Genomic DNA, 19,860 nt, shown 5'->3' with positions numbered 1-19,860 from the left:
GCTCTGAGCTACAACAGAATGGCATTAAATATACTGATCCCAATTGCCAATATCCTGGCAGATCGATTTAGTGCCAACTTCACCCCCTCTCACCCCCTAAAGGGCCCATCTCAATACCAAAAGATTGCCAAATTCCGATAATCACGGCCACACAGGTAGAAACCGCACTCTCCAAAGCTAAGAATACAGCATCCATGGAACCAGATGACATCCCAGGCTGTGTACTACATGAACTACAAAATGAACTGGTACCTCACCTAAGTGTCATGTTTAATCATAGCCTCACCTCAGGCTTCGTGCCCACTGAGTGGCGCACAGCTACAGTTATCCCGCTCCACAAGGGAGGATCCATCTTGGATCCCGGGAACTACCGTCCCATCATTCTGACAAGCCTGATCTCAAGGGCATGGAATGCATTATCATGGAACTTATAAACAAAGACATTGGCAACCTTCAAACACTGGACCCCACCCAGTTTGGGTTTGTGAAGGGCCGATCTTGTCTCCTGAATCTGATTGACTTCTTCGAATCAGTCTCCAGAGCTGTGGATGAGGGTAAGGTGGTCCACACAGCCTATCTGGACCTCGCCAAGGCCTTCGACACCACCACCCACTCTGGAATCATAGATAAACTTACTAAGCTGGGCATAAATCCCTACGTCACTTGATGGGTTGCCAACTGGCTTACTGACAGAACCCAGACTGTAAAAGTAGCCGACTCCAGATCTAGCTCCAGACAAGTGACAAATGGAGTACCTCAGGGTTCAGTCCTGGGACCACTCTTGTTTGGCATCTACTTCTCTGAAGTACAGGCCAACACTAAGGAACTCTGACTAACAAAGTTTGCAGATCACTGCAAATTGGGAGCCATTATTGAATCCCCAAATGATGTGGATATTCTACAAAAGGGCCTTACAGAAACAGATGCCTGCTGCAAGGGCCATGGGCTCAAGCTTAATGCCAAGAAATGTATAGTTATCCCCTTTGGAAAAAAAACATGTACCCATGAATTACTAAATAGGTGGCTGTCAAAGGAAAAAACTTCAAAGACCAATACACGTAAGGTTCAGTTAAGGCACTTTAATTTACTTGCAGCAAGGAGACAAAAACATGCAAATACAAGGATTTGTCTAACTACTAACAGGAAGTATGTTCATTCTTATACTATTTTACAAGACATGGCCTTCTAAGCTGATGTAATCAAACACAACTTTTAGCATTGTTCTACAGCAGATGTTACTTCATATTTTCTGCTGACATGACTAGATTTGTGAGAAACTTTTCAGAAAAATAACCTGGCCTTGGTGACTATTAATCCGTTTACAAACATCTATTGTACAGTATTACTTTTCAAGGTACTTTTCTAATACAGATACAAGCAAATGCTGATTGCAGTTCATATTTTCAAGCAGGCTTTGTACTAATTATCTGTAACTTCTACAGCTGTGTATTTTCTCATGGCACAGTGGAACTTCTTGTTTAAGTTTCATACAAGTAGTATTGTTCTGTTCATTATTTTCCTAATGCAAGCAGAAATCACCTGCTTCTCAATAAACTTTCAAGGCACAAGCAAGATTTTAGCTAACAATACAAGGTCAGAAAGCAACTGCAGTTTGTACAGATTTATGCAGTATGAAATAGAATAAATGTGTTAACTCTTTTCAAGCTCTAAATGCACTAAGCATATTGCTAATACACACATTTATACATATTTTTCTAACATTTCCCCCCTATTAATACTTTTATTCTACTTTCAAAATAAGCATAAACAGTTTTTTTTCTTCTCCTAACCTCTCCCACTCAGGATTTGCAGTTAAGAGAGTCATTCAGTTTAAACTTATGAAAGCATTTTCAGTCTTTTAACAGTTATTCAAACTCAGTACTTTGATATAAGGTTTCAGAAACCAACATGTCTATAAAGTCTTTAATCAGTCTTTTCATGCAGGGGATACTACAACAAACACATACTCCCAGTAGGAGCATACCTACACAAATGGCAATTAGGATGTTCATTAGGATGGTACCCCACCCCCCAAACCATTTCCGGAAAAAGTACGTCAGTGGGTTTGGGCCTGGTTTGGTCATGGCCGACACTTGCTGAATTACCTCAAGATGATTGTCTATCTCGTGTTTATGGTCCGGAATATAAGAACAGCATTCTTCTTGGATTAAAGCGCACGTACCACCTCTCGCCGCTAGGGTGAATTCGAGAACCATGCGATTTTGGAGCACTACAGTTCTCATAGCATTCAGTTCATCAGTCACCAATTTGAGAGCAGAAAAGTTGCATTGCTCATTACTTCGAGAAGTTTTGACAGTTTTCTCAGCTCCCAGATTGATTCCACTGCTCCATATGCTGGTAATATGCCTGCCCACGATATAACGCTATCACTCAAATCCATGTGTGTCAGTCCTTTACCTAGAGAGTGATGGTCTTTCCAACGTGCATCGATTTGTCCCACTGGATTTACAGTTTTCTTGGCCACTTCTCGGACATTTCGAATTTTCCCATGAGGCAAAACTGCAGTGTGTCGTATGGCCGGAACCAGGTAACCCAAAAACAACTGCCGGACCAATTCCCAGGTAACCATTTGTATGCCTTTCTGCCACACACAAAATAACAATCCTCTACTTTAGTAGCAACCTTGCTATGAATATACACTCGCCCTGCATGAAACATTTTTCTGTCAATTATAGATAAACAGAATTATGTTTTACTTCATCATGTTTTGTGCATCAATCCAAGAAATTAATCATAGTTTGTATTACAATAAACATCTACTTTGTTACCTTTAGAGTAACATCTTTAAGGAACAGTCACATTGCAATTGCTCCAACCCACCTGAACAGTATTATTTTTATAAAAACACACAGTTCCCTTTTGTGGAACAGACAAGTGCAATGCTACTTTATCTTGTGCTGTAATGGTTGAGGTATCATAAATCAAGTTCTCCCAGGTCTCATTGACCCCTAGGGCAACGGTAGTCATTAATAACCCCCTGTATGCTGTCGGCAAAGCTGTGCAAATCCAGCAATTCGAAACATTGAAAGTCTCAGCATACACATATTTAATTGCCTGGTGAGTGTTAAAGTTTGGATGCCAGTTTATGAATAATGCTTCACATTTATTCAGTTCAGTCTGCGTGGCTGGGAAAAGAAAAGGCCACAACAAAAAGATTATTGTCACAAATACAGTTAACAGGATGATTATGCAATACTTCTGAGGAAAGGGTTGTTCTGCATTCCTGTTTCTTCTGGACTCTATCATTTTTGCTCTTGGCATGTAACAAGATTTTTGTCAAGTTCAAAGTTTTAACTAATTTACAGTGCGTCAAGTGGATCCAGGAGGCACGCTCTGCAATTTTGACTGCAGTGGGTGTTGATAAAAGCACTTGATATGGACCTTCCCACTTCGGAGATGCCCAATTTTTCTTCTTAACTATCTTCAGCCAGATCCACGCTCCAGGGGGCACTGCCACTTCTGACAGTCTGGTTCGTTCTTTATCTGAAACAGAATTTAACTGCAGCAAATGTTTAGAATTTAACAAATTATGCATATACTCTGCTAATGTACTGTCAGATTCCTAGTCTGTAACATGAGAGATTTCCAGTTAGGTATATAGTAAGCCCTTCCAAAGAGCTTTTCAAAAGGAGTCAATCCTTTTGCATTGAACAGTTCTCATGCTCAACAGTGCTAGGGGCAGACAGTACACCCAGTTTCTCGTTTCTGTCATTCATTTTCTTAGCTTACTCTTTAATATCCCATTATGCCTCTCTACTAGCCCTGCTGATTGCAGGTGATATGCACAATGATTCTTTAGAGAAATACAAAAATGTTTACTTAACTGCTGTATGGTGTGATTCACGAAGTGTGTGCTGTTGTCACTGTAGATCCTTTCCAGAATGCCGAATCTAGGGATGATTTCTTTAACAAGCACATTGGCCACAGTCATAGCGTCTGGATTTTTAGTCGGAAAGGCTTCCACCCATCTGGAAAACGTATCTACAATGACAAGACAATACTTCTTATTTTCACATTTATTCAACTCTATCAAATCCATACAGGTAGTATGAAACGGATACGGTGGTGTAGGGAAACTCCCTTGCTTGGGCTTTAATGCCCCTTGTGCATGATGTTTATTACAGATGTGGCATAACGAACAACATTTTTTAGAGTAGTTTGTAAATCCGTACGTTGTGAACACTTGGTTCACCAGCTGTACCATCCCCCCTGTTGAGACATGGCACTGCCCATGGCTCAACAAAGCTGCATATTTAAACAAATTAGATGGCAATATCGGTTTCCCTTCTTTAGAGATGTACAGCCCCTTTTCGAGAATTGCTCCTCATTTTACCCATCTTTGTTTTTCTGTTTGCATAGTAAGTGTTTGCATTGTCTTCAACATTTCTAAGTCTAAAATCTCAGAGGGTTGTAGTTCCTCATTCAAAAGAAATACGTCTGAAGCTACCTGCTTTGCAGCTGTATCAGCTCTCGCATTACCTTTTGAAATCCTGTCTTGTTGCTTGGTATGAGCTGTGCATTTACAAATAGCTACTTTCTGAGGTAACTGAATAGATTCTAAAAGATCTAAAATAAACTGTGCATGATTGATTGGTTTGCCAGTAGATGTTATCATTCCTCGATTTTTCCACTGTTGCGCAAAAACATGTACAGTAGAAAAAGCATACTGGCTGTCAGTAAAAATGTTTACACATTTACCCTTTGCTAAGGTACATACCCACGTCAAGGCAATCAATTCTGCTGCCTATGCAGATAAGCTATGTGGTAAAGATTTTGCTTCTATAATGTCTGTGTCAGAAACTACTGCATATCCTACTAGGTTCTGTCCTGCAGGACCCATTTTGCATGAGCCGTCCACGTAGTATGTCACCTCGGCATCATCCAAGGGAACATTCGTAAGATCTTTTCTAGGCAGTGTCTTTTGCTCAATCACCTGCAGGCAGCTGTGTGGTGTGCCATCTGCACAGGTTGGGAGCAAGGTAGAAGGGTTCAAAGTCATACATCGTTCACTTGTCATATGAGGTTGGCTCAACAATATAGTCATACAGGAAAGATGCCTAGCAAGGGAAAGATATGCTACCTTTTCTTGTAGTAAAATAATCATGACTGCATGAGGCACTCTCAATGTGAGAGGGTGGAACAACACTAATGAGGCCAAAGCCTGTACTGCCATTGCAGCTGCAACTACTGCTTGTACACAGTGAGGTAAAGACCGTGCCACTGGGTCCAGTTGTGATGAATAATAAGCAATAGGGCATTGCTTGTCCCCATGCTGCTGTGTTAACACTGATGTCATATAACCTTGCTTACAATCTACAGTTTGGAAAAAACGTTTATGATAGTTTGGTAATCCCAAAACTAATGAGGACGCTATTAACTGTTTCAGTTTGCAGAAAGCAGATTCTGCTTCTGGTGTCCATTGTATCAAATCCTGTGCTGCCATAGGCTTTTTATAAATCAGGTTAGTCAACGGTGCAGATTCCAAGGCATAGTTTGGAATCCAACTCCAACAAAAATTAGTCATACACAGGAAGGACATCATTTCCTTCTTGGTAGTGGGTTTTGGTGTTTGCAAAATCACTATTTTTCTGTCCTCATCTAATGTCCTACCTTCCTTAGATATTACATATCCTAGGTATTTAACTTGTTTTTTCCAAAGCTGCAGTTTATTTTTGTTTACTTTATGTCCTTCAGTGGCTAAAAATTGTAATAGCACTATGGTATCTTCTTTACAGTCTTGCTGGGTGGGGGACGCCAGCAGGATATCGTCAACATAAAGCAAAATCTGACTACCTCTTGGTGGGGTAAATCCCACCAAGTTGCTTGCCATTTCTTGTGAGAATATTGTTGGACTTTCACAATACCCCTGTGGTAATCGCGTATATGTATACCTTTCCCCTTCAAATGTGAATGCAAACCAATGCTGGCTGTCAGGGTGTACCGGTATCGAAAAGAACGCATTGCTGATATCTACCACAGAAAAATATTTCTGTTGAGGTTTTAAATCATTCAGCAGGGTGTGTGGGTCTGGCACCGTAGGTGCCTTTGGTATTACTGCGTCATTTACAGCTTGTAAATCTTGGACCATACGCCACTCTCCATTTGCTTTCATAACAGGAAATAAGGGTGTGTTACATGGTGAATCAGGAGATTCCACCAGCACCCCTTCCTTAAGTAAAGCTGCTATAATAGGTTTGATTCCTACCTCTGCATCTTTTCTTAAGGGATACTGTCTCTTTTGTGGTCTAAATGCTGACTTTGGCGTAATAGTAACTGGTCCCGCTGTACGAGTAAGTCCTACATCTGATTTTCCTGTCGACCAGAGATTTTCTGGTATATTCTGTAAGGCATTCTCTTCCTCCTTCAATAGGAGTGCCAATCAGCTGTCCTTGCTAGACTGCAAGTGTACAGCTGGGTGGGTCTGAGTTATCCAATTCAGCTTCTGCACTTGTATTCCCTGTTCTGACAGTTCTAACTCTGTCTGTTTTTCCCATCTCGTGACTTTTTCTCCTAAGTCTACCCATTTTATATTCTTGTCCTTAGTTAAGCTAACATGTGGTAATCGATTAGATTTATAGAGTGTAAAGAACTCCTGGGGCAATGAACAGCTGGCTACACTGTTCCCTTCTGTGTCCCAGTACAGATTACGTAATACCAATCTGTTTGCATGATTTCTAAACAATTCTTGCTCATATTCCTTATCAGGTCCTGGTGTATTACAATAATACAGAGTACAGTGCAACAAATGCTGTTTATCAATGTCAAGGGAGGGGAACTTGCTGATTGCTACGTTCATCAACTCCTCGATCACCGCCCCTGGACCAGTCGTAACCCAGTCCTGGCTGTACCAATAAAACATTTCACCTTCCGATTGCACTGCAAAGGTATCAATTTGTCACTGTGCTTCCATACCCTGCATAGTCGGAACTACTGCTATACCAAATAGCTGCATAAGGTCTCTGCCCAAGAGGTTTACTGGGCATTTTGCAGATACAACAATTTTGCTTTTCTGGGTCAATCCTGAAACAGGATCAGTTATCACAATATTATGGGAGAGGGGCTCCCGATACAGCTGTCCATTAACTGCTTTCACTAATATGTAATCAGGTGATTCTGAATTCTCTGGCAGTTTGGAGGGATGTACCAGGGTCCGTGATGCCCCTGAGTCACACAAGAATCTGACTTCCCTCCCTTCTACCAGGAGTGTAACTTCTGGTTTCGTGTCTGCTAAATAGAGCTCTAAGCTCAATAAAGCCAAATCCAATATTTCATCTTCTTCACTATCCGTGACTTCTTGCACTTCCTCTATTTCTTCTGTCACATTCTCTACTCCCTCTATCACATACTCATTTGTCCTTTCTCCGCTATCCCCTTCTAGTGATTCCTGACTACCATATAGTCAGTCCTCACCCTTCTTATCCTCCGTGGTTGCCTTCTTGTTTTTCTTGCAATCCCTTGCCAAGTGTCCTTTCTTACCGCATTTAAAACATTCACCCCTTTTGTTTCGCCCTTCAAAGTCCTCTGATCGTTGATCAGATTGTTTTTTCCCCTGGGCATTTCTCTTACCCTTTTTCCCGGACTGTACTACATATACTTCTGCTCCATCTTCTACAGAAAATACTTGGGCTTTCTTTTTGCTATTAAAATGCCTTTCGGCATGCCTAGCATATTCAAGCAATGATTGTAACCTGCTTGTACGATGATCTACCATGTGTTTTGTAATAAAGCTGCTTATAGGTGCAATACTGCCTTTCAAAAATGCATTCTTTAACTGCTGCTCGTATGGGGAATCGTGTGTCTGATCTTCAGGAACCTGCATTCCACAGTGGTTATTAAAACATTCTAATAGTCTGGCATAATATCGGTCAATAGCTTCACCTTCCTGTTGGATGCATTGATTAATGCAAGTCCAGTCTGCCCTAGGCTTCCATTGCTCAGAGATTCGGTCTGTAAGACCTTTCACTCTGTTGTCTAACTCTGCGCTGCTATGTGGGAGGGGCCTGAGCGCAATATCACAGGGATTCCAGTCGCCACTAATCATGTGCCAATCTGGTCCCACAATTTGTCTGACTACTTTTCTACCTCTTCTCTGTTTAAATTATAACTTAGCCTCATTCCTTGCAAATCTTCTAAGAACTTTCGAAAATTAACTTTTGGATGGGAATTCCCTCAGTGGCTTTCCGGATGTCTTTCGAGTCCAGGGTCTATACACTAGAATAGTTGGGTCCTGACCTTCTTGCCCTGCCTGAGGATTAGGCACTTCTATAAGTGGGCATATTTCTTCTTCACTCATAAATCGTGAATTTCTACCCATTTGATATAACTCAATGTCCCCTTTTGAGTTTCCTGCCTGTGTTCGAGACCTGATCTTGACGGGATCTCTAATAAACGATTTCGCTTTTGTAGTGTCTCTACTCACAGTGACAGTAGGATATCGTGGGGGTGGACTAATTCATTCACTTGCCTCATATTCTGGTAAGGGCGGTGGAGGGGCTGACGCTATTACTAAGTTATTGTCCTCCTTATCTAAAAACATTGCTTTTGAATTATTACTCTTTTATTCCCTTCGGTTTAATTCCTCAATCCACCTGTGTGCCTGAGGAATTCCTAATTGACGTTGCTTTTTTACCTGACCTCTAGAATCTGTTTTAAGCTGTTTGACAAGTTTGACAAGTGAGGATTTTTCTAGTTTACCATCAAATTCATACTTATTAACCCATTTTGAGTAGTATTTAATATTATCAGCACACTGTGACTGCATGTATTTCGTCTTGGTTAACGGCGGATTTTGGGACCTTTTGTACAATTATTACCCATTTTGTTCTACCCTTTTTAATCATTACGTAACACCTTATTTTTAACATGGTACAACGGATATTTTTATAGTCTCTTCAGAATGACTGCCTACCTGCTCTGTTTCCCTGATCTATGACAAGACAGTAATCTTTCTGTCCCTGACTTATAAATAAATTCTTTAACAGAACAAATACAAATCTAGTCCCTGATCTAAAACAGAAAAAGAAGGTAGATTCACCTTACCTGAGCCTTCGTGATTGATCACCTGGTTCGAGTAAACCCGTCCTTCAGTCGCAGATCAGAAAGTGGCTGGCCTCTTTTGTACGACAATTCAGTCGGAGGACTTTTCAAATAAGAAGAACCAATGTGGTTTCTTCCCGTATGGTTTCAAGCCACCTGGCCTGTCTGATCCGAGGCGAAGTGAAGGTTTCTGGTCCAAAGGACCAATCTGTCAAAGGAAAAAACTTCAAAGACCAATACACGTAAGGTTCAGTTAAGGCACTTTAATTTACTTGCAGCAAGGAGACAAAAACATGCAAATACAAGGATTTGTCTAACTACTAACAGGAAGTATGTTCATTCTTATACTATTTTACAAGACATGGCCTTCTAAGCTGATGTAATCAAACACAACTTTTAGCATTGTTCTACAGCAGATGTTACTTCATATTTTCTGCTGACATGACTAGATTTGTGAGAAACTTTTCAGAAAAATAACCTGGCCTTGGTGACTATTAATCCGTTTACAAACATCTATTGTACAGTATTACTTTTCAAGGTACTTTTCTAATACAGATACAAGCAAATGCTGATTGCAGTTCATATTTTCAAGCAGGCTTTGTACTAATTATCTGTAACTTCTACAGCTGTGTATTTTCTCATGGCACAGTGGAACTTCTTGTTTAAGTTTCATACAAGTAGTATTGTTCTGTTCATTATTTTCCTAATGCAAGCAGAAATCACCTGCTTCTCAATAAACTTTCAAGGCACAAGCAAGATTTTAGCTAACAATACAAGGTCAGAAAGCAACTGCAGTTTGTACAGATTTATGCAGTATGAAATAGAATAAATGTGTTAACTCTTTTCAAGCTCTAAATGCACTAAGCATATTGCTAATACACACATTTATACATATTTTTCTAACATTTCCCTATTAATACTTTTATTCTACTTTCAAAATAAGCATAAACAGTTTTTTTTCTTCTCCTAACCTCTCCCACTCAGGATTTGCAGTTAAGAGAGTCATTCAGTTTAAACTTATGAAAGCATTTTCAGTCTTTTAACAGTTATTCAAACTCAGTACTTTGATATAAGGTTTCAGAAACCAACATGTCTATAAAGTCTTTAATCAGTCTTTTCATGCAGGATACTACAACAAACACATACTCCCAGTAGGAGCATACCTACACAAATGGCAATTAGGATGTTCATTAGGATGGTACCCCACCCCCCAAACCATTTCCGGAAAAAGTACGTCAGTGGGTTTGGGCCTGGTTTGGTCATGGCCGACACTTGCTGAATTACCTCAAGATGATTGTCTATCTCGTGTTTATGGTCCGGAATATAAGAACAGCATTCTTCTTGGATTAAAGCGCACGTACCACCTCTCGCCGCTAGGGTGAATTCGAGAACCATGCGATTTTGGAGCACTACAGTTCTCATAGCATTCAGTTCATCAGTCACCAATTTGAGAGCAGAAAAAGTTGCATTGCTCATTACTTCGAGAAGTTTTGACAGTTTTCTCAGCTCCCAGATTGATTCCACTGCTCCATATGCTGGTAATATGCCTGCCCACGATATAACGCTATCACTCAAATCCATGTGTGTCAGTCCTTTACCTAGAGAGTGATGGTCTTTCCAACGTGCATCGATTTGTCCCACTGGATTTACAGTTTTCTTGACGACTTCTCGGACATTTCGAATTTTCCCATGAGGCAAAACTGCAGTGTGTCGTATGGCCGGAACCAGGTAACCCAAAAACAACTGCCGGACCAATTCCCAGGTAACCATTTGTATGCCTTTCTGCCACACACAAAATAACAATCCTCTACTTTAGTAGCAACCTTGCTATGAATATACACTCGCCCTGCATGAAACATTTTTCTGTCAATTATAGATAAACAGAATTATGTTTTACTTCATCATGTTTTGTGCATCAATCCAAGAAATTAATCATAGTTTGTATTACAATAAACATCTACTTTGTTACCTTTAGAGTAACATCTTTAAGGAACAGTCACATTGCAATTGCTCCAACCCACCTGAACAGTATTATTTTTATAAAAACACACAGTTCCCTTTTGTGGAACAGACAAGTGCAATGCTACTTTATCTTGTGCTGTAATGGTTGAGGTATCATAAATCAAGTTCTCCCAGGTCTCATTGACCCCTAGGGCAACGGTAGTCATTAATAACCCCCTGTATGCTGTCGGCAAAGCTGTGCAAATCCAGCAATTCGAAACATTGAAAGTCTCAGCATACACATATTTAATTGCCTGGTGAGTGTTAAAGTTTGGATGCCAGTTTATGAATAATGCTTCACATTTATTCAGTTCAGTCTGTGGCTGGGAAAAGAAAAGGCCACAACAAAAAGATTATTGTCACAAATACAGTTAACAGGATGATTATGCAATACTTCTGAGGAAAGGGTTGTTCTGCATTCCTGTTTCTTCTGGACTCTATCATTTTTGCTCTTGGCATGTAACAAGATTTTTGTCAAGTTCAAAGTTTTAACTAATTTACAGTGCGTCAAGTGGATCCAGGAGGCACGCTCTGCAATTTTGACTGCAGTGGGTGTTGATAAAAGCACTTGATATGGACCTTCCCACTTCGGAGATGCCCAATTTTTCTTCTTAACTATCTTCAGCCAGATCCACGCTCCAGGGGGCACTGCCACTTCTGACAGTCTGGTTCGTTCTTTATCTGAAACAGAATTTAACTGCAGCAAATGTTTAGAATTTAACAAATTATGCATATACTCTGCTAATGTACTGTCAGATTCCTAGTCTGTAACATGAGAGATTTCCAGTTAGGTATATAGTAAGCCCTTCCAAAGAGCTTTTCAAAAGGAGTCAATCCTTTTGCATTCGGAACAGTTCTCATGCTCAACAGTGCTAGGGGCAGACAGTACACCCAGTTTCTCTGCGTTTCTGTCATTCATTTTCTTAGCTTACTCTTTAATATCCCATTATGCCTCTCTACTAGCCCTGCTGATTGCAGGTGATATGCACAATGATTCTTTAGAGAAATACAAAAATGTTTACTTAACTGCTGTATGGTGTGATTCACGAAGTGTGTGCTGTTGTCACTGTAGATCCTTTCCAGAATGCCGAATCTAGGGATGATTTCTTTAACAAGCACATTGGCCACAGTCATAGCGTCTGGATTTTTAGTCGGAAAGGCTTCCACCCATCTGGAAAACGTATCTACAATGACAAGACAATACTTCTTATTTTCACATTTATTCAACTCTATCAAATCCATACAGGTAGTATGAAACGGATACGGTGGTGTAGGGAAACTCCCTTGCTTGGGCTTTAATGCCCCTTGTGCATGATGTTTATTACAGATGTGGCATAACGAACAACATTTTTTAGAGTAGTTTGTAAATCCGTACGTTGTGAACACTTGGTTCACCAGCTGTACCATCCCCCCTGTTGAGACATGGCACTGCCCATGGCTCAACAAAGCTGCATATTTAAACAAATTAGATGGCAATATCGGTTTCCCTTCTTTAGAGATGTACAGCCCCTTTTCGAGAATTGCTCCTCATTTTACCCATCTTTGTTTTTCTGTTTGCATAGTAAGTGTTTGCATTGTCTTCAACATTTCTAAGTCTAAAATCTCAGAGGGTTGTAGTTCCTCATTCAAAAGAAATACGTCTGAAGCTACCTGCTTTGCAGCTGTATCAGCTCTCGCATTACCTTTTGAAATCCTGTCTTGTTGCTTGGTATGAGCTGTGCATTTACAAATAGCTACTTTCTGAGGTAACTGAATAGATTCTAAAAGATCTAAAATAAACTGTGCATGATTGATTGGTTTGCCAGTAGATGTTATCATTCCTCGATTTTTCCACTGTTGCGCAAAAACATGTACAGTAGAAAAAGCATACTGGCTGTCAGTAAAAATGTTTACACATTTACCCTTTGCTAAGGTACATACCCACGTCAAGGCAATCAATTCTGCTGCCTATGCAGATAAGCTATGTGGTAAAGATTTTGCTTCTATAATGTCTGTGTCAGAAACTACTGCATATCCTACTAGGTTCTGTCCTGCAGGACCCATTTTGCATGAGCCGTCCACGTAGTATGTCACCTCGGCATCATCCAAGGGAACATTCGTAAGATCTTTTCTAGGCAGTGTCTTTTGCTCAATCACCTGCAGGCAGCTGTGTGGTGTGCCATCTGCACAGGTTGGGAGCAAGGTAGAAGGGTTCAAAGTCATACATCGCTCACTTGTCATATGAGGTTGGCTCAACAATATAGTCATACAGGAAAGATGCCTAGCAAGGGAAAGATATGCTACCTTTTCTTGTAGTAAAATAATCATGACTGCATGAGGCACTCTCAATGTGAGAGGGTGGAACAACACTAATGAGGCCAAAGCCTGTACTGCCATTGCAGCTGCAACTACTGCTTGTACACAGTGAGGTAAAGACCGTGCCACTGGGTCCAGTTGTGATGAATAATAAGCAATAGGGCATTGCTTGTCCCCATGCTGCTGTGTTAACACTGATGTCATATAACCTTGCTTACAATCTACAGTTTGGAAAAAACGTTTATGATAGTTTGGTAATCCCAAAACTAATGAGGACGCTATTAACTGTTTCAGTTTGCAGAAAGCAGATTCTGCTTCTGGTGTCCATTGTATCAAATCCTGTGCTGCCATAGGCTTTTTATAAATCAGGTTAGTCAACGGTGCAGATTCCAAGGCATAGTTTGGAATCCAACTCCAACAAAAATTAGTCATACACAGGAAGGACATCATTTCCTTCTTGGTAGTGGGTTTTGGTGTTTGCAAAATCACTATTTTTCTGTCCTCATCTAATGTCCTACCTTCCTTAGATATTACATATCCTAGGTATTTAACTTGTTTTTTCCAAAGCTGCAGTTTATTTTTGTTTACTTTATGTCCTTCAGTGGCTAAAAATTGTAATAGCACTATGGTATCTTCTTTACAGTCTTGCTGGGTGGGGGACGCCAGCAGGATATCGTCAACATAAAGCAAAATCTGACTACCTCTTGGTGGGGTAAATCCCACCAAGTTGCTTGCCATTTCTTGTGAGAATATTGTTGGACTTTCACAATACCCCTGTGGTAATCGTATATGTATACCTTTCCCCTTCAAATGTGAATGCAAACCAATGCTGGCTGTCAGGGTGTACCGGTATCGAAAAGAACGCATTGCTGATATCTACCACAGAAAAATATTTCTGTTGAGGTTTTAAATCATTCAGCAGGGTGTGTGGGTCTGGCACCGTAGGTGCCTTTGGTATTACTGCGTCATTTACAGCTTGTAAATCTTGGACCATACGCCACTCTCCATTTGCTTTCATAACAGGAAATAAGGGTGTGTTACATGGTGAATCAGGAGATTCCACCAGCACCCTTCCTTAAGTAAAGCTGCTATAATAGGTTTGATTCCTACCTCTGCATCTTTTCTTAAGGGATACTGTCTCTTTTGTGGTCTAAATGCTGACTTTGGCGTAATAGTAACTGGTCCCGCTGTACGAGTAAGTCCTACATCTGATTTTCCTGTCGACCAGAGATTTTCTGGTATATTCTGTAAGGCATTCTCTTCCTCCTTCAATAGGAGTGCCAATCAGCTGTCCTTGCTAGACTGCAAGTGTACAGCTGGGTGGGTCTGAGTTATCCAATTCAGCTTCTGCACTTGTATTCCCTGTTCTGACAGTTCTAACTCTGTCTGTTTTTCCCATCTCGTGACTTTTTCTCCTAAGTCTACCCATTTTATATTCTTGTCCTTAGTTAAGCTAACATGTGGTAATCGATTAGATTTATAGAGTGTAAAGAACTCCTGGGGCAATGAACAGCTGGCTACACTGTTCCCTTCTGTGTCCCAGTACAGATTACGTAATACCAATCTGTTTGCATGATTTCTAAACAATTCTTGCTCATATTCCTTATCAGGTCCTGGTGTATTACAATAATACAGAGTACAGTGCAACAAATGCTGTTTATCAATGTCAAGGGAGGGGAACTTGCTGATTGCTACGTTCATCAACTCCTCGATCACCGCCCCTGGACCAGTCGTAACCCAGTCCTGGCTGTACCAATAAAACATTTCACCTTCCGATTGCACTGCAAAGGTATCAATTTGTCACTGTGCTTCCATACCCTGCATAGTCGGAACTACTGCTATACCAAATAGCTGCATAAGGTCTCTGCCCAAGAGGTTTACTGGGCATTTTGCAGATACAACAATTTTGCTTTTCTGGGTCAATCCTGAAACAGGATCAGTTATCACAATATTATGGGAGAGGGGCTCCCGATACAGCTGTCCATTAACTGCTTTCACTAATATGTAATCAGGTGATTCTGAATTCTCTGGCAGTTTGGAGGGATGTACCAGGGTCCGTGATGCCCCTGAGTCACACAAGAATCTGACTTCCCTCCCTTCTACCAGGAGTGTAACTTCTGGTTTCGTGTCTGCTAAATAGAGCTCTAAGCTCAATAAAGCCAAATCCAATATTTCATCTTCTTCACTATCCGTGACTTCTTGCACTTCCTCTATTTCTTCTGTCACATTCTCTACTCCCTCTATCACATACTCATTTGTCCTTTCTCCGCTATCCCCTTCTAGTGATTCCTGACTACCATATAGTCAGTCCTCACCCTTCTTATCCTCCGTGGTTGCCTTCTTGTTTTTCTTGCAATCCCTTGCCAAGTGTCCTTTCTTACCGCATTTAAAACATTCACCCCTTTTGTTTCGCCCTTCAAAGTCCTCTGATCGTTGATCAGATTGTTTGTTCCCCTGGGCATTTCTCTTACCCTTTTTCCCGGACTGTACTACATATACTTCTGCTCCATCTTCTACAGAAAATACTTGGGCTTTCTTTTTCTTTTTGCTATTAAAATGCCTTTCGGCATGCCTAGCATATTCAAGCAATGATTGTAACCTGCTTGTACGATGATCTACCATGTGTTTTGTAATAAAGCTGCTTATAGGTGCAATACTGCCTTTCAAAAATGCATTCTTTAACTGCTGCTCGTATGGGGAATCGTGTGTCTGATCTTCAGGAACCTGCATTCCACAGTGGTTATTAAAACATTCTAATAGTCTGGCATAATATCGGTCAATAGCTTCACCTTCCTGTTGGATGCATTGATTAATGCAAGTCCAGTCTGCCCTAGGCTTCCATTGCTCAGAGATTCGGTCTGTAAGACCTTTCACTCTGTTGTCTAACTCTGCGCTGCTATGTGGGAGGGGCCTGAGCGCAATATCACAGGGATTCCAGTCGCCACTAATCATGTGCCAATCTGGTCCCACAATTTGTCTGACTACTTTTTCTACCTCTTCTCTGTTTAAATTATAACTTAGCCTCATTCCTTGCAAATCTTCTAAGAACTTTCGAAAATTAACTTTTGGATGGGGAATTCCCTCAGTGGCTTTCCGGATGTCTTTCGGAGTCCAGGGTCTATACACTAGAATAGTTGGGTCCTGACCTTCTTGCCCTGCCTGAGGATTAGGCACTTCTATAAGTGGGCATATTTCTTCTTCACTCATAAATCGTGAATTTCTACCCATTTGATATAACTCAATGTCCCCTTTTGAGTTTCCTGCCTGTGTTCGAGACCTGATCTTGACGGGATCTCTAATAAACGATTTCGCTTTTGTAGTGTCTCTACTCACAGTGACAGTAGGATATCGTGGGGGTGGACTAATTCATTCACTTGCCTCATATTCTGGTAAGGGCGGTGGAGGGGCTGACGCTATTACTAAGTTATTGTCCTCCTTATCTAAAAACATTGCTTTTGAATTATTACTCTTTTATTCCCTTCGGTTTAATTCCTCAATCCACCTGTGTGCCTGAGGAATTCCTAATTGACGTTGCTTTTTTACCTGACCTCTAGAATCTGTTTTAAGCTGTTTGACAAGTTTGACAAGTGAGGATTTTTCTAGTTTACCATCAAATTCATACTTATTAACCCATTTTGAGTAGTATTTAATATTATCAGCACACTGTGACTGCATGTATTTCGCGTCTTCGGTTAACGGCGGATTTTGGGACCTTTTTGTACAATTATTACCCATTTTGTTCTACCCTTTTTAATCGTTACGTAACACCTTATTTTTAACATGGTACAACGGATATTTTTATAGTCTCTTCAGAATGACTGCCTACCTGCTCTGTTTCCCTGATCTATGACAAGACAGTAATCTTTCTGTCCCTGACTTATAAATAAATTCTTTAACAGAACAAATACAAATCTAGTCCCTGATCTAAAACAGAAAAAGAAGGTAGATTCACCTTACCTGAGCCTTCGTGATTGATCACCTGGTTCGAGTAAACCCGTCCTTCAGTCGCAGATCAGAAAGTGGCTGGCCTCTTTTGTACGACAATTCAGTCGGAGGACTTTTCAAATAAGAAGAACCAATGTGGTTTCTTCCCCGTATGGTTTCAAGCCACCTGGCCTGTCTGATCCGAGGCGAAGTGAAGGTTTCTGGTCCAAAGGACCAATCTGTCAAAGGAAAAAACTTCAAAGACCAATACACGTAAGGTTCAGTTAAGGCACTTTAATTTACTTGCAGCAAGGAGACAAAAACATGCAAATACAAGGATTTGTCTAACTACTAACAGGAAGTATGTTCATTCTTATACTATTTTACAAGACATGGCCTTCTAAGCTGACGTAATCAAACACAACTTTTAGCATTGTTCTACAGCAGATGTTACTTCATATTTTCTGCTGACATGACTAGATTTGTGAGAAACTTTTCAGAAAAACATCCTGGCCTTGGTGACTATTAATCCATTTACAAACGTCTATTGTACAGTGTTACTTTTCAAGGTACTTTTCTAATACAGCTACAAGCAAATGCTGATTGCAGTTCATATTTTCAAGCAGGCTTTGTATTAATTATCTGTATCTTCTACAGCTGTGTATTTTCTCATGGCACAGTGGAACTTCTTGTCTAAGTTTCATACAAGTAGTATTGTTCTATTCATTATTTTCCTAACGCAAGCAGAAAACACCTGCTTCTCAGTAAATTTCCAAGGCACAAGCAAGATTTTAGCTAACAATACAAGGTCAGAAAGCAACTTCAGCTTGTACAGATTTATGCAGTATGAAATCGAATAAATGTGTTAACCCTTTTCAAGCTCTAAATGCACTAAGCATATTGCTAATGCACAAATTAATACATATTTTTCTAACAGTGGCAGGACACTAAATATCAAAAGTGTGATGAGAGACTTAGGGACACAGTTGGACAGTGGTCTCACTTTCGATAACCACATCATCACAACAGTCAGGAAATCCTTCTATGTGGCACACCTCATCACTAAGGGCTTTTCATCCTGAAAAAAGGAGGTCATTGTCCCACTGTACTCATCCCTCATTAGACCCATTATAGAGTATAATGCCCCATTTGGTATGTACCTTACAAGACATCTCCACTTAAAGAAATCCCAATCCCTCTGAGCCACACGCTCCAGGGATCTAAACCTTGTCATCACAATGAACAAAACATGCTGGAGGGATAGGTTCCTGACCCAGAAACTCCCCATACTCTGGAATAGACTGTCCATACATGTCAAGCAGAGCGCCTCATTGGCCCTCTTCAAAAGGAACCTTGATGATTGGATGGGAGATAGGAAATTCACCCCGGGGATCATATCAGTCACCCTGCTAGACAGGGGTCCGGAGAAGTAAATATTGTGGGAAGAAATATCCAGGGAATTGTTATGGCTAGGCTTGCATAGGCCCTAGGGCCGATAGCCTAGTACCAACCTATGAAACTGTCTTTTGAGAATCATGTCTCAGCAGTGGCTAGAAAATCCTTCAGTCTGGCACACATGATCACAAGGGATATCTCTTCTAGATCCAATGAAGTCGATTCTGATAAGGTCCACGATCAAATGCAATATCCTCTTTGGAATGTATCATACTACACATATTAAGCAGTTGGAGAGAGGTCTCCTCACAAAAAGATCACAGGTATAAAATACCTGCGCTATCAATAAAGGCTGGAATCTATGTCCATGTATTCAATGTTCATTAGACTCATTTGGGGTGATCTGTGCTTTGCCTACTGGGCCATTAGGGACCCAGCAGTCAAAGACCTCATATCTCCACAAATCAAACTGTCCAGCAAACAGATATGAATCTGCTTCAGCAAATAAATAAATCATTGTGGAAATACTTATGATGATTAAGCCTTCTCTAGAGCAAACTTCCATGCCAGATAAAGCAATGCAATAAATTATCTTCCTTTAAAAAGGAGTTAAACATTTTGCTGAGTATTCATACATTCACCCTAGGCATGGCTGGCTTTTTGTTCTTTGAAAAAGGAGGTAAGATCTGGCAAGGAGTAAATAGTTACATGGCCCAATTTCTTGTGTTTTCTATGATTCTATAGCTGTGTGTCTTAACCAGAGCTAACACCTGGTCCCTAAGTGAAAATCTGTTGTCAGACACATCACTGAGATTTCTTATTTTACTTAAAGTTTTTCAGCTATATCACAGTAAATAATACAAGGACTAAGAAGTGAATGACCTGAATTCCATAATGTGGTGGGTATAGCTATGACCATTGTCTTTGAGATGCTAAGCTTCATGCGATTATTGTTCATACAGAACTAGATGGATATGAATTTATTTGTAAAGAATTTCCATAGATATATGTACCTTAGGGAGGAGGAGCTATAGCTGAATATTAGCAAGTCCAAACTATATTAAAATGTACATGGTATGCAAATTTGACTGTGCTGATTCTTACCTTAAAAGAGTTTTTAAAGTTGAGGTGTGAGGTCCTCACATTTAATGTTTGCAAAAATGGAATTCCAGTTGGACCCATGCAATG

The 19,860-nt window shown here is 40.4% G+C and overlaps 1 pseudogene; it reads left to right on the top strand.

Moving 5' to 3' along the window:
• The window catches only part of LOC122800259, a 149,820-nt pseudogene that overhangs the window by 24,483 nt on the left and 105,477 nt on the right, over positions 1-19,860 (top strand).

The sequence above is a fragment of the Protopterus annectens genome, chromosome 4.part0 (assembly GCF_019279795.1).
Source record: "Protopterus annectens isolate FY-2018-M chromosome 4.part0, PAN1.0, whole genome shotgun sequence".
Classification (NCBI taxonomy): Eukaryota; Metazoa; Chordata; order Ceratodontiformes; family Protopteridae; genus Protopterus; species Protopterus annectens.
This window is presented reverse-complemented; position numbering and strand designations above follow the sequence as displayed.